Genomic DNA, 11,129 nt, shown 5'->3' on the forward strand with positions numbered 1-11,129 from the left:
AGCAGGGAGGCCACCACCTCCTGTGATAGTGTTTTCTTGCATTTAAGCATGAATCCCTAAAGACTATAAAAAATTGCTGGCTTAGTTAAGGAGCTACCAGAGGGAAAGAGAAACATACTGTAGAGAAATAGAGTATAATATACTTTGAAGCACAAGAAAAACAAACCAAATTGCTGCAGTAAAATTGCTGAAACGCCAAGCCATTAGACTCCCAGCCGCTTTCTTTAAACAAGTCAATGCCTCTCAAAGACGACTAATTCACCTCTGGGCGCCAAAAGCGTCTTCCAGTCGAGGCCCCGCCCTTTTTCGTGTACGGAACACATTCACGTGCTGAGCATCTGTCAAAATACATATTCTCCCTGCAGCATTCATAGACACCTCCATCCAAGGACAAATCAATTAGCAGTGAATGGCAGGCAGATGGTTTTGAAGGACGACGGTGCCTGTGCCTCAGGTGAGATGCATCGGATGGCAGCGAGCAACTGTCAAGTAGGATACTCGTCTGAGTGATTCTTCGATGTCATCAGCCTGCACACATGCAACATCTCCCCGAGAGCCTCTGCCAATATCAGACACATGCCGCCACAAAGAGGCAGCTCACAGCTTACTATAGGATGCGAAAATCAACGCTGAGAGAGGGAGAGAAGAGTGAATATTTCATAGACATATTATCAAACTGAATTCTTGATTAGCATTCCATCTAAACTACCCCAGGTGATGCTAAAGAGGCTCTGTGGAAACTGGGTTTGTGAATGTTTGTGCGCCGAGGGAGCAAAAAAGGGAGATCAGAATGTGAATAATACAAAAATATATATATTACAAAAATGCAGGAAAAAAAATGAAAAGCCTTTTTGGTAATCGTGAATTTCAGCAGCGGAGTAAGATAATCTTTTTTTGTTGATTGAATACTTACAAAGGGACCATACATCAAAATGGCTAATTAGGTGATTTCCCAGCATCTTTTCATTCTACGTTCCGACTGATGAGATAACAAGCTAACTGAATTAGCCTAGCTGCTTATCTGCAGGTAACCAGGACAACGTTTGGTTTGTTAATAATTGAGGTATGGAGCGAGCAGGTACAAAGGCAGCCATTTTTGAGAACCTGTGGCAAGGAATGATAGAGGACCTGAAAGCTAAGAGAAAGGCAGATCAGTTAAAAGACTCATTGTCTATTCAGCCATAATTAAGGCACACAAAGGCAAGAGGATATAGTACACATTGGCTAACATAGAGAAACAAAGTGCTATAGACAAAGCAGCAAAGATGGGAAATGATTAATTATAAGATAAAAAGGAAACAACCACAGAAGCGGCAGCTAAGAAAAAGCACTTCAATACTGAAGGTGTAAAAAGACTGATTAGTATAAATTCTGTCTACAGCCTCTAGATCTACTGATGTTTGGCTGAAACTCATTAGTTATCAATATGTTAGCAATCTTAAATTTACAACTCACGGCTAATATGTTTTCTCTGGTTGTTTTAAAAAAAAAAAAACGTATTTCCAACAATGCAGTATATTAACTCTGGCTGACGGGGGGGGGGGGAACTCTGTATAACTGCCAACAAACAAATCCTAATGCCTGCTAATTGAGATTCATGGCTTCAAATACCAATCAGATAAAGTGATTAAGCCTTAGCTTGTCCAGATCTTTAAATCACAGCTTCCCCTCCCAGTACATCTCCCTCTGATAGTCCATGTCTCATCATTTCATTATTAATCTGTCTTTGTTTTGAAGCAGTGTTGCTCCCTTGAGAGCTCAGACTTGCCACAAATAGAAGATGTAATTATTCTTCCGCAGCACTTTAAATTTAAACAATCTATATCTCCTCCGTCTTCAATAGGCGTGTATCATGCTGTACAGTGTTTTGAGCATGTATAAGATCACAATGAATAAACGTGCCAGCATGCAGCCAATTGCTCAATTTTTTATGGGTGTGGTGCTTCACAAAATGCAGAGTGAAATTGAAATTAAGGGACCATTTACAGCTGGTAAAAGGGAATAAACACTTCAGAAAATGCAAAAAGCAAGGTAAGATGTTTTTGTGGAAAAAAGTGGGAAGCCATTCCTAAGAAATTTATTTTTTCAATCAAAGATTCAAGATTCAAAATCCATTATTTATCCAACAATGGGAAAATTAACACCCTTACAAATCCCTTAAAATCCATCCCAACCATATTCATTTTATACATCTATTTACTAAATATATATATGTGTATCAGTGTATACAACAGGGGAAGCCTATAATGGATTAGCAAAACAATAAAACTAATGTGTTAAGTGCTATGTGTTTTATCTTTTTGGACAAAGGCTTTCCAAAGACATGTAAGTGTAATGTTATTGTATCAAAAAAAAAAAAAGTCTTATAGTTGTTAAAGTGCTCTAAATTGAAATTTGAACATCCGCAAATCCATGACAACTGAGTAAACTCCAGCTGCTGATGAAGATCATGTGATGGGATTGAAAGCTCCAGAACAGCTACTAAATGGACCTTGAGGTGAGATTATTTTTTAAATTGCTGTTTTCAAGGTGAACAATTAACTTAAAGCTAAAAAACAATATTATACATTATACTGCCTTATACATTAAAATATTCATGATGTGGAACAACAAGACTGTCCTCCCCTTAAAAACAGCTACATAAGTTTTTTGTTCAAGCAGCAATTACAACTCATATTTACCTTCTCACTGATGGCGCCCTCCTAGTGGCTGTAGTAATTAAGACGGAAGCAAATCAGAAAGTAAAATTGCAAAGTAAAAGAGTAAATTTCACATAAGGAGGTAGGTTGGTGGTGGAGTAGGAGTTCAGTTATGTGAGACTGTGCTTTGGCGCACCAGTGCTTTAGGATAAATGCTAACAACAGCATGCTAACATGCACAGAATGACAACACATGATGTTTGGCATAATGTTTACCATATTTACCACATTGTTAACATGCTAACATCTGCTAATAAGCACTAACACAAATTTCAGCAGATGTTGACCGGAATGTCATCTGTTTTGCAAGTTTTAGGTCAGAAACCAAAGTACAATTTTGCAAGATGTCCCTCCAAGATGTCCCTTTTATTTTGTACATTCTGTGTATTTTATAGATGTAAACTATTGGCTCGCCATTAGATATTGAAAACATGTCGACAGATGAAAATCAGTCTGTATCATTACCAGGAAGGGGAAATGACCTTGCCTTGCATTGACAGCTTAATCACTGTTGACCAATATTGAGAGCCTGAATCACCAGTGATCCAAATTTAAAGCTTTAATCAGCGTTGGCCAATATAACTGACTGTAAGCCTGCCGGCCTGTCAACTGAAATAGTGGTCACTTCTACAAAGACTGTGTCTTTTTATGATGGCATTGAATCAAAAATGAATTAAGCACTTTGCAAACACAACATTACTGTGATGAGCTTTGGGTAAATTATGATTAGATATTGTCATCATACTGCATACATGGATCATTTTAGTTGCCATCTGTTTTTACTGCTCCCTGGTGAACAAAGAAATTGAGTTTTTTTTTTAAGTTAACAGTACTGACAGTAAGTAAGTCTTCCCCCAGCTGTCGGGTGTGAGTTCATACACGTTGTTCAGTAAAATGATATAATAATCTCTAAGTCAAAATCTCTGTGCCTTTTCATTTCCAATTCATTGAATCCATAAATGCATCTCGGGCCAGCTGCGCTATTTAAGATGTGAGAATGTCTTTTTGGCTCCAAATAGTTAATTAAACCATAAATTGAATCCGGCCATGAAAAAAGTAACAGCCCATATCTATGATCGGTATTGGAGAAATGGAGTTCACTGAAGAAGGGAGGGGTCCATTCATCTTGACTTTGAAGAACATTAGGCCGACGGTTGAGCACAGTCCATCCCTCTCTCACACACACACACACACACACTTACAGGGAATGTTTCATTGGATGTTAAATTAATTTCCCATTTCGAGTCATTAACCTCTTAATTAATGAGTCCTTAGAAAGTGGAATCAGTCCATTGGACGGTATTCAGGGCGTCAATTTCACTTGTATTTCACCATTAGAGTAGCAGCACGTAAAGATTCAGAAGACATCACGCAGTGCCACGTCCTTGACTGCAGTCTGCTATGCTTTGTTTAATATGCCTGAGACCTCTCCACGAATTGAGACACTCCATGTTCAGTGTCAGTGTGTTTTTATATTGCTTTGTTACCCCTGTCTTTCTGCCAGTGTGTCTCCACATCCATGCTCTCAAAAGTGTAAGCCATTTCTTTCCCCAACGCGGGGGTGATCTGAGCGACAGGCTTAGATCTGCTGCTTACAGAAACTGTCAGCACTGAGGACTCTGTGTATTCCCAGACCAAAGTGAGACCTGTCTGAGCAGCTGAAGTGTCCTTAATATGTTCCCCAGGCTGGAGGATCATCAGACTGGTACAGGTTGCTTCACTGCTGCTGGTTTGTGACTTGGAAAAAGAGATGTTTTTTTCTATAGTCACAGTATAAGGATCTTGGAAAAAGTACTTTTATTTCCATGACTACTTTGTTTAGTAAATAGGTAATCCATGGTCTTATGTGCAAAGTTTAAGTAAAAGTGTCAGAATTCTAATTGTGAAATGATTCGGAGATGTTCATCCTAATAATAACAATTTACTGGTATTTATTTATTTACCAGACTCATTTATTTTCATCCCCAACCTCACCCTAGTAAGAGTCCCTTAGTATTTATATAGGCAGAAAGATAAAAATGTGAATATGAGATGTATCAACAGCGTATACAGCAACATAGTATTGGTATGGTAGGTTTCAAAATAAAATAAACGTTAGAGCGATGCCACTTGAATAGCTAAAAACCAATAAAATCAGATAGTAACCAGTGTCCTGCACCTTATTAATATTTTGTTTACCTTTTATTTTATTCAATTCTACTATCAGAGACGTAGCTACCAGTGAGGACACCAAAGACATTTCCTGTCTCTGGCAATTTGGGGACTTTAATGACTTGAGGGGAGCTTAAAACATTTAACTTGAATCACACATTGTGAGTTTAAAGTGAATAAAAGCTATTGGACCATTGTGTAGGGGAATTATATTTGATGTATGTATTTTGTGAAAATGACTATATATGATACAAAAAGAAGATTATACAGATGTTTTCAAGGGGATTTGGACTCATGTCCTTAGTGTTTCTAAAATCCTGGCTATGGCCCTGTTTACTAAGAATGTATTTTTTATTTGTACTGTATGTATGTAACATATTTCAACAATGTTTACATTCATTTCACCATGAGGATCAAGCATATTGGGCCATTTAGTTTGGGATCAATAATGCTCTATGTTATCTTACAAGAGAGGAGGTAGGGTTTCAGTTGTCTCTCAGGGATTCATTGACAGGAGACATCACTGTTAGCTTAGTCTTTGTCTTTCTTCACTGCCTTGCAGCATTTCAGTATTGACCTTTTATTTCACATCTCCTTTCTCCCTTTCCCTCCCCCGACAGTATGAATCCATCTTTGCGGTAGATAATCATGAGTTTTCCCAATTACATCCTTTTCTCTATATGTGTCTTCGTTAGGAGACCTCATTAGTCCCTGGTGATGCTATCCGTGATTGATCACAACCATCAGCCATCATATCCTGTCTCACATCCTCCGCCCGGAACATCAAGAGCGCTGAGCCTGATAAACATCACTGATAAACTCTGAATGCATTTGATTAAAGCGACTCGGAGCCTTGCCATGATGCCTAACCATTAGTCGTTCTGCATTTTACTCATTGACATAATTTAGGAGCCACAAAGCAGTCGGTGGCGGAGCGTATTTGATGGCATTTCATCTCCATGCATCACTGCCTTTACCTGGGGAAATAATAGAGCTGTTAACAGATTGAGAGACAATGAAGCACTTAGAGTCATCCACTTAGTTACATCCCTAAACCATGGTATTTGTTTACGCGTGTTTTTGTACTCGCGCAAGCCCTAACTGCACACTTTAACCGGTCCATCACATAACATAATGGGGAAGTAACAGGCGTTAATTAACATAGTGGGTCCTTATTGTCATGGGAACAGATGTGATAGGTGTTACTGACATATTTTGCCACCTTGAAAGGTTTGAGAATCATATAGTGTGAAACACTGTATGCACAGACACACCATCAATACGTAGCACACATTTAGCCATTGTCTTAACAGACCTTAAGAGCCTTACATGTGTGTTCAAGTAGATCAATAGGTGCTCACTATAAAATGGACCCAGGTGTTAATTAACACACCAGGGAGCTGCCAGAACAAGATTCACCAGGGTGTCATTTGGACAAGTGAACAACAAGTAGCTGGAGGTGCAATATACTGTGCTATTTTTATATATCAGAACACTGCACAATCTTTATTTACCAGATAAGACTCACAAATATTCCCTCTTTCCTGCTACAGGTTTACTTGGCATGCATCCATTACAACGATGGGGACCCGAGTCTGAGACTTGGACTTGAGTCGCACAAACAGTGACTTTAGACTTGACTTGTGACTCGACCCAAAAGACTACAGACTTGAAGTCTTAACTCGAGTTTCAAGAACATTGTTTGTGTGCACAGTTTACTAAAAAAGAGAGGTTTTGAACAACTCACTTCAGCAGTTGGTTTTTCCGCTCGCCGCCATCTTGCCAGTCAAAAAGTGTTGATCTCCGAATGCCAATGAACAGACTCCATAGGAGGAATTGACATTCTTTTATGAGGCTCCTTTTTCAACTACAAGGTCAATATTTGTCATAATGACAATACAACGAATTATCTGTGCACTTATATGGAACTAAGCTTTTCATCTTTACTCTCCTCCCTGTTAGGTTGCATTTGGAGATCAACTCTTTTTGACTGGCAAGATGGCGGCGACCGGAAAAACCAACTACTAAAGTGAGTTGTTCAAAACCTTTTTCTTTTTAGTAAACTCTGTGCACACAGACAATGTTCTCAATGCTTGAGTTCATGTGTAGACCCCCTGGTGGCGTAATAATTATGCTTTTAAAAGAAAGTTTGACTGAGGTACATTCACAAAAAGACCCTAGGTTGCATTTTGGCGAGAGTTACTTTACTTTAACATTTCATTGTTCACTTCCTTGGGGACACTAGATCATATTAATAAGTAGTCTTCACAGTTTTTGTCACAAGTAGCTTTGCCAAGCAATGGTTTTTATAAACGGGTCCCCACTGAGTTTCTACCTTATCCACACAGCACTTAAGTGTAGTGTTGTTTGATATTATTATTGTATGTGATGTTCTGTAAAGTTAAAGTTTTTGGCAAGCACCAGATATTTAAGCAAACTGGAGTGGCTCAAAGCAATGAAAAGTATCTCAAATTTTTCTTTGCCACTCTCTATAGCTAGGCTTAAAATGAATGTTAACAAATAGTTCAACAACGTAGTAAATGTGGGCTGCAGCGGTATCTAAGCTAGTCCAGAACACACACACATTAGACACCGTAGCGCCAAAATGAGCGTGCACACAAACACACATGCTTAGGTGCATATACAGTACATACCCGGCTGGGAAGACACATACAGACAAAGGTGCTGTTTTGTACACACACACACAGTTATATGCACACAGACAATAGCCTGCAACTCCCCTCCAGCCTGGCAGGTAATTGCTGTCTATGGGGGGGACAGGTGCTTCTACAATAGAGCGCCAGTGTCCAGGCAGGCTCCATTCACTGCCACTGTAATTACCTAATTGAAAAGCTCACAGGGGAACAAGAGTGTGTGTGTGTGTGTGTGTGTGTGTGTGTGTGTGTGTGTGTGTGTGTGTGTGTGTGTGAGCCTGTGGAAAGTGGGATAAAAAAGGGGAGAAAAGATGAGCTCTGGGTTTTTGGAATACTATATAGCTATAGACACTTCACACCACACACACATTACTTACATATTCATACACACACATGCCTTGAAAAAGTATTCACATGGCCACACTGCTCCGTATTTTCTGAAACAGACCACTTTAGGAGTAAACATTGTTGAACTGTGATTGAGGAAGGAAGGAAGGGGGGAGCAGTAATGGGAAAGCTATTGTTGTGCAATGAGGATGCAGCAGGAAGAAGAGGAGGAGGGTCAGGGTACGTTGGGATATAAAGCGGCATGGTCACTCTCACTTCTGATGTCAGCCCCTTGATCTCAGCGCCCCCCCCCCCTCTGCTTTGGCTTTAAGTTATATGGGATCCATAGACAGGGGAGAGCAGATGGTGTGTGTGTGTGTGTGTGTGTGTGTGTGTGTGTGTGTGTGAGAGAGTGATGTGTGTGTATGCATTTCCTGTGTAAATGTGTAGGGCGAAAATCCACTTAGGAAGGTTGGTTGGGGCTGTGGATGGGTAAAACATTCTTTTTTTTCTTTTTTTCCTAAACCCAATCAGTTCTTTGTTTCGTAGATCCAACTGGGTGTCACGTTTCTTGAACTCAACCGTTGCTTTCTTCTTGCGATAACATGCCAAGTGGTGTTGACATGCCACGCCACTTGGCTTAAAACAGTCGGAGTGTATGATTACGCAAAGTCATGATGTCACATTGCTATTTTGCTCCGAGCATTAACTAAACAACCTCACATGCTTGAAAAGAGAACAGCGCCTTGTTATTGTCCTTGGATGAGTTTGTCTTACAGTAGCAGCTTTGTTTTGGCTCTTATGTGTGCCTACAGTCTAGTACAAAGCTAAGGAGCTCATAACCCCAAGGCTAGCATGTAGGCACAGACTCCGGCTGGCATTTTAGAAATCATCGAAATGAGAAAGTCTGCACTACAATCTGTCTTTGAAAACATTCTGTTGCCATTTCTTTTAAAAAACAAAGAAGATATGAGCATGTTTGATGAGCACATTTTTGTATTCACAGTGTGGTTTGTCTTTGAAAGTTTGAGTGCCCTGATGGGTACAGACAAAAATAAATCAAGCATGAGAAACTAGGTCAGATATTGAGAAGGATTTTAAAGGTAGATTCTTGTAGAAATCATGTGGAAAGATAGGAATTTAGGAACACAAGAAGAAAGAAAAGACGAGACATGGGCAGGGTAAAATAAAAGGCTGAAAAGGGAGAAGGGAAGGAGCATGCATTTGAAGATGAGGACAAAAACAAGGACCACATTAGGCACACAGCCTGATAATAATTGGATATTCCTGAGTGATTGCCTCCCTTGAAAGCAGCCAGATTTTGCAGAGAGATAGAAAGAAATATCTTTTGGCTTGGCTTCGTGGCATTTGCCGTGTCAAGACAAACACATGCATACAGAAAATGAGCTGTGAAGTAAATAAACCAATCTGCTGAATTACCCATCTCTCTCTCTCTCTCTCTCTCTCTCTCTCTTCATATGACGTACCCGGTGAATCACCAAAGCAGATTCAGTGTCAGTGTGAGCAAATATGTCATATTCCGTCTCACTGGGCATCAAATGTACCCTGGAGTCGCACACATGTAAATAAGAAGCTCAGAACATGACATTCTGTTTGTAGGGAACTGTCTCTCATCTCCTACAGCAGTGATATGTAGACCCTATTACAACATGTAAATGACCCCCTACTGTGCAATATAGGAGTACATATGACATACAGTACAAGCTCAGATATGTGGAGCAGAAGTTGTATATAGTATAAGAGTGAGTGTGTGTGTGTGTGTGATGCCTTTCAACCCAAATACCTCTGCTTGATTTGTAGTTGTTTGAACACGTGTGCATTATGCATCCATATGCTGTTGATGATTCAAGCTGTCAGAATTAGACAGATGCTGTGTTGTCTTATATGGCAAGTCACATAAATAAAAGCAACTTTTACTTTAGATCAAAGTGTACACTTTCTATGAATGGCATATTTTCAAGCACAGCCCAAGCTCAGAGAGCCAATAGTCAAAGAGTTACCACTTTCTAATAAGGCATACATGCAAAGGCTTTATTTTATTTTAACTTGTGCTTTATTAATGGTTAATAACTCATTTATTAAGGCTTTATAGACCAGCAATTATAACCATATTTGGGCTCCAATGGCATATGCAACATCTGATTTTTTTTTTAGCTATCTTCAAACTGGATGCCTCTGCATTTAGAGTCACCGAGAAAATGTAGCAAGTGTTTATGGATCAGCAGCAAAGCTTCCCTATTGACCAGTTAAACTTATATTGTAGTTTTCTTATGCTGCACTTATCTAACTGTTAAGGTTCTTGTGGCATTTATCAATTTCTGATTTTTTTTCAGTGGTTGTTTACCCTATTGATCAATGAATACAGTTATTAGCCCACTATTTATTCAGTGATACACTGTACATCATCCAAATGGTGCATCCCCACAATATCATATTTGTTTCTCTAGAAATCTCTCTGATTTTGTTTGCTTTTGATGATCCCATTTAAAGTTCCACCTGTGTTTTCAGGAAAGCGATAACCAAAAGATGGAGCTCTGAAGCAACAACGTTCCCTAATTGCTATATTGGCTATGACAGCCTTGTTATTTTCTTTCATCACTAACACACTCCATCAGCCTTTTCTCTGTCCTTCCACTCTATGCACTCATCTCTCCTATTCAACATTTTGTGCTGTAAAAATAGAGGATGGACAACCTTACCTGGATTTAAAAATAATTATCTTTTTCTCCATCATAAACACACTCTCCCACTTAATTACTCTGTGATGTGCCCATTTTCCCCTCATCTTTCCCACTCTGACCCCAGTCTAAATGCTGGACAACACATACTTATTTTAAATAGTTTCTGTTCCTGCTACAATGGCACAAAAGATATAAACCCAGAGTTATTTATTACGATATAAAACGTGTAGTTTCAGGAAAATGAAACCTTGGAGGATGGACTATATTGATTTTTTTTCAACGTGGTGCTCAATCCAAGCCATTGTCTCCCTTCTCCCTGGGGACCTTGCCTGTTACATGTTGCATTTAAGCACACAGGTCAATAAAGGTAATTGATAAGCTCTCATACGGATATATAGTGATGAATGAAGGATATTTCTGGTGCAATCAATCAAACTACCTCCGGAGCCATAAATGGGCAGTTGTATCTCCCACCTAATGGAAATAAGCATAAACTCATTCTCCATAGTCAATGCCATTCACAAACAGGCACCTATCTAGCTGCGTTATTGGTCCATCACTTACACTTTATGAGCACCTCAGAGCTAAAGCAGAAT

This window comes from Etheostoma spectabile, chromosome 23 (genome assembly GCF_008692095.1).
Source record: "Etheostoma spectabile isolate EspeVRDwgs_2016 chromosome 23, UIUC_Espe_1.0, whole genome shotgun sequence".
In the NCBI taxonomy this organism is placed as follows: Eukaryota; Metazoa; Chordata; class Actinopteri; order Perciformes; family Percidae; genus Etheostoma; species Etheostoma spectabile.